This window comes from Neomonachus schauinslandi, chromosome 4 (assembly GCF_002201575.2).
Source record: "Neomonachus schauinslandi chromosome 4, ASM220157v2, whole genome shotgun sequence".
In the NCBI taxonomy this organism is placed as follows: Eukaryota; Metazoa; Chordata; class Mammalia; order Carnivora; family Phocidae; genus Neomonachus; species Neomonachus schauinslandi.
The window spans coordinates 115,897,362-115,902,780 of NC_058406.1; the positions used below are offsets into that span (position 1 = coordinate 115,897,362).

General features: G+C 37.2%; 1 pseudogene; it reads right to left on the bottom strand.

Moving 5' to 3' along the window:
• Window positions 1-4,741: 4,741 nt before the first annotated feature.
• Window positions 4,742-5,061, bottom strand: LOC110578786 (annotated as a pseudogene).
• Window positions 5,062-5,419: the final 358 nt, after the last annotated feature.

Consider the following 5,419-nt stretch of genomic DNA (forward strand, 5'->3'; position numbering starts at 1 on the left):
GCAGACGGTAGTGCTTTGACTTCATTTGCATTGTCACTGGGGACAGGCCGTTTACCACTGATAAGTCTTGGAATTGTCTGCAGGTGGCTTGGCTGTTTTTTTTTTTTTTTAATTTTCTACAGATGGTACCCCCCCTTATTAGCTTCAGGGAGCCAGCCCCCACCTTTCCCTCTCTCCTCTCCCCTCTCACAGTTGTGCAATAGTTATCCATACAGTTGTTTTTATTTAAGAAGAAACTGAGGCATAAAGAAATTCAGTAATTTTACCTAAATCCACGGAACTCGTAAGGGATAGAATAGATATTCAAGCCCAAGACTGTCTTAAAGCCTCCTAGGACCTCGAGATGCTTAACTGTGAGTTTGTTTCTGTGACCTACAAGTCAGAAAAAAAGGCAAATGGATATAGTATGTTCCTATAAAATACGTTTTAATTTCTTCCAGAAAACTGCTTCATTACAAACATGAGACAAATAAAAGAAAAAATGGTCAGGTAAAAGCAGAAGAGGCAACAATAACTTACAAGAGAGGTGTTTTAAATGGGTGCTAACAGCGGTTAACTGTTGAAAATAAGCTTTCCCAGGACCTATAAATAGAAAAAAAATTCTCAGGTCCTGATAGAGTAATCTAAACATAAAGGTGCAACATGACATTCATATGAGTAAACTATAACTTACATGAATTCATGTGAGACTGAGTCATCATTTCTTCTTTATATACGCATGGCATACTACATATAAATAAGAGGTTGGAAAGTTCAGAAGAATTTAAAATAAAAATAGTTTTTAATTAAGATGTCAAATCAGTAATAAGACCTTTAAAACTTTGTAGTGAGACTAATAGCGTTTCTTATATACAGTATGGGATTTTTTTGAGGTAAGATTTATAGATTTTAAGTGTACAGTTTGATAAGAAGGTCTAACAAACATATACTCTCATAGAACCACCCTAATAAAAATGTAGACCATTTCCATCACCCCAGCAAATTCTCTCTTGCCATTTGGCAGTCAATTTCCCCTTTTCCACTGCAGAAGCGATCATTGTTCTGATTTCTATCCCCATAAATTAGTTTTATCTGTTTTTAAATGTATATAAATGGAATCACAGTAAATACCCTTTGTGCTGGTTCCTTTCATTCGATATGATGTCTTCCAGATTCATCCGTGTTGCTGTCTCAATGGCTGGTTCCTTTTATTGCTGAGTAGTATCCCATGGTGGGTATATAGTGCGGTTGCTTTTTCTCTGGCCTTCTTTTAATGGATATTTGGCTTGTTTCCAGTTGGGCATTTGGAATAAAATTGCTGCAAACATCACTGAACAAGTCTTTTTGTGTACGTATGTTTTCCTGTATCTTGGATAATACCCCTGAGTGGAATTGCTGGGTCAGAGGCCAAATGTTTGACTTCAGACTTTCCCATTAGCATGTGTAAAAGTTCCAGTTATTCTACATCTTTGCCGACATTTGGTATTGTCTTTTTATTTTTAGTGATTTGAGTGGCTATGAACTAGTGTCTTACTGGGTTTAAATTTGTATCTCCCTCACGACTAATGCTGAGTACCTCCTCATGTGCTTATTAACACATCTCTTGTGTATCTTCTCTTACAAAGTGTCTATCGAAGTCCTTTTCCCTTTTTAAAAGTTGGATTGTTGGTCTTTTTGTTATTGATGTGTAGCCCTTTATTTTTTCTGTCTAAAAGGTCTTTTTCAGATATATATATTAGGTCTATTTTCTCCCATTTAGTGTTTGTCCTTTTTTTGACAGCATCACTTGACGGGCAGAGGTTTTTAATTTCTTAAAGAACAGTTTGTCAGTTGTTTCTTTAACAGTGTTTTTGGTGACTCTGGGAAATTTTAACTTACTTCAAGGTTGCAGAAATATTCTCATCTGTTTTTTCTAGAAGGTTTACACTTTTAGATTTTAACTTGTAGGTCTGTGATCTATCTCGAGTTGATCATTTTGGTGTGAGGTAGGGGTCAACTTTTACTATTTTTCTAAATGACTATCCCACTGTTCCATCATCATTTATTGAAAATACTTTTCATTCTCCATTGAATTGTCTGAGTTCCTTTGTCCAAAATCAGTTGTGTATTTGTGGATATATTTCTAGACTCTTCTGGTTCGTTAATCTAGCAGTTTATTCTTATTAATGCCACCGTATTGGAATTTCATTGTCTTTAGGCAACAGCTTATGGTCTTGCTCTAGGAGGAGGACCCTTTCTTATCAGTGGAAGCACAGATGACCCAGCATGCAGGTTCCTCACAGTGGGACACACTTCCACAAAACGTGAAACATCACTAATACTTGACATGGAATTTTGCAGGTGGAATGTGTTTTGCAGTTGGATGACTTTGGTTTATTCAGATATGAAAAATTTGGTGTAATACATTCCATTTCACTGCAATTTAGGTCAGAGAATAATGCTGAAAAGAAGTATGTATGAAGGCCTGAGTGAACACAGACTACAGAACAGCACAAAACTAGTATAGCAAAAAGGAAGATAGGCTAATTGAAATTCCAATTAATTTCACGCAACTGAGTCCAACCAGTGTTTGAAATGACAGTGCTTTAGTATTGCTCCTTCTTGGTTGTCAATGGAGTATTTTTTCCCTGTAAAATACATCCTTTCCAAAAGGTACATATCTTTGGGCATCTTTTGGAAGGACAGAGATTAAGTTGTTTTTCCAAAGGAAACAATAATAGAAGAAATTCTGCATGAGCTCCTTTGCCGAAAATGAGGAAATGAAGAAAGGTAGTAATTACAAATCAAAAAAAGATCTTCCTTCTCTGTGCTTCCTCCCTTGTCCTATCCTAGGTTGGGGTTTGAGGCAGGAGGCTCTGGCCCTTCTATACAGAGCCCTGATTCTCTCACCTGGAGCATCTAAAAAAGTTGGGAGTATTGATTTTCATCTACTGGACCATCCATCACTACTGATGGAGAATCAAGACCTTTAGGAATTTCTAATTACTTCATCCAGAAACCCAGGATACACTCTTTTGTGTGGATAAGCTGTGCTCATTGTAGGCAAAATGAAATTAACTAAGAACCAGCTCCTGCACCTGCAACTCACCCTCAAGATAACGAAACACCAGGTACTATCTTTTTAAAGCCAGTCATTGACTCATATCACATATTCAAATTGGATATGTTCTTAACATTAAAAACAAATGCAAAAATTATGCCTACCCTTTGGAGGAAGATGATTAAAACTGCAAATGCTTCTTTAGCCTATAACATGTGCCAAATACCATCAAGGTATGGGGTGGGCAGTTTCTGTTGCTGCCCTCTGGGCTCCTATAGTGCTTTTCCACTAATCTGTTAGGTACTTTATGCCATTTATTCCTATTACAGAACATTTCTGTGATGTTAATTTAAAAGCCGTCTATATAATTTAGTACGCAAACCACTTGTGTAGGCTTGACTCAGACTTTATGATAAAAAACATTCATCATGTGCTATTCCATGTAGGAAGAATTTAAACTCTCCTCTTCATTAGAAGACCTGCCTGCAGTAGAATTAAAATAGCTTCTCCCTGAATGGGAGCACTGATTTGGCAAAGATCATGAGCAGTCAATTCAAGAGGAATGTAATCGAATACTTGAAATTTAAATTAGTTTGTAACCTGACTTTGAAAATAAAGCAAAAGAGAAGTCCAAGAAAGTTTCTTTAAGGTGAATTAATGTCCTTCAAATCACTTCAGTCTCAAAGTTAATAACATACATATGAAAGAAGTAATATGCACCAAAGCTTATCTTTTCCTGTGCTCGTTCTCCCTGATACACATGATTAGAAAACGCTCCCTACAGAGAGAGCACCCACATCCGCAGAAATGATTTTCGGATATCACTAGAGATTTACAAACTGCTCAGTCATGTTTGGAGGAGTAACTTTTCTCTTTATTGTGGACTTAAAGCATAAAGTGATAACCCAAGAAAGAACCTTCAGTAAGTAACACAGATTTTCTTGTTTATTTAGAAACTAGTCAAATGTTCTTATTTGCAGAGGATTCTTTCTCTTCGAATAACTTCTTTCTCATTCTTCAAGGACACATTATTTTTCCCCTTAAAATCACGAGCGGTAAGCGCTCCAGGAGAAGAACACTAGTTAAATGAAAAGGGTCCCATAATTATTGTCACTGCCTTTAACAGGATTCCATGAGAAAAATTGTTTCTTGGCTGTTAAAGAAACCATGGAAAAGAATGTCTACATATGAAAATAGGAACAGGAGAAATATAGGAAATCCAGATACAGAAACTAGTCACCAGGTATGAAAAACTTAACATGCAAGAAAGAAACTGGGAGGGGGGAGTGATTATTTTCAGTAGGAAAAAAAAAAAAGTCTTGGTTTTCAGGTAATTACGCATTTAATGGTATAGATGGAGCAGAGCTTACGTTGCTTCAAGGCAAATTTCTGTTAAACAATTCCCACTTGCACATTAATTTCTATTGTGGCACTTAAAAAAATTGATCCCTGGATATAATAAAATTGCCTTTAAGATATACACAGGTAAATGGAAATATCTTTCTGACAAAACCATCGAACCATTATCTATTAATGATTCTGAGCTAGGGTTCACAAGATTTTTTAAAGGTGATTGTTTTGCTTCACCTTATTTTAAACTCGATTCCGACTGTAGTAGTAACAATCCATAAAGCTTCAGAAATCTGCCAAGGTCATAGTCAATCTTTTTTTGTTTGGTTTTTTTTTTTTTTTGGTATTTTTAATGACTGAAACCAAACAAATCTAAAACCGCAGCTTCTGGAAGAACCACTTGTTCTTGCCGGTCTTGTACCTCTCCTTGAGCTTGAGCTTGGCCTCTCGTCGGGCCTTTCGTTTAAGAGCAGGGTCTCTGAAGACATCCTTGTTGACAACAGTCTTGTCCAAGGGGATATCCACAGAGTACCTTGTGGGCATGAGGTGATTGTAATTATAAACTTTCACAAAAGACTTGATCTTTGACCTCTTGGCGATTTTCTTCTTGCCCATGGCAGCTGTCACTTTGCGGGAATAGCGGTCGATTCCAGCCACCAGAGCACGGCTGTAGGGATGGTCTGAGGTGCCATCATCAATGTTCTTCATGATGACTGCTTTGTGTCCAGAGTAGCATTTCATGAACTTGCCCATCTCGATACCAGCCACTCGAGCCTACAACAGAAAGGAAGAAAGGGCACTTCCGCTCGGTCATAGTCGATCTTGAAGCATGCTAATGTTCCTAACTTTATATCCAAAGAAATTATTTTCCATTTCCTTCATCACTTAAATTTCCTGGCTTCTTTCCAGATGTTTGAACCTGGCCATGTCTTCCAGGTGTGTAAGAATGCTTTTAGATAAAAGGAGAGAATTATCCAAATAAGTAAGGCAAGGAGTATCTGAGCTGCACTTAGCAATAAGAACTTACACTTTGCCAGCAGAAGCTGGCCC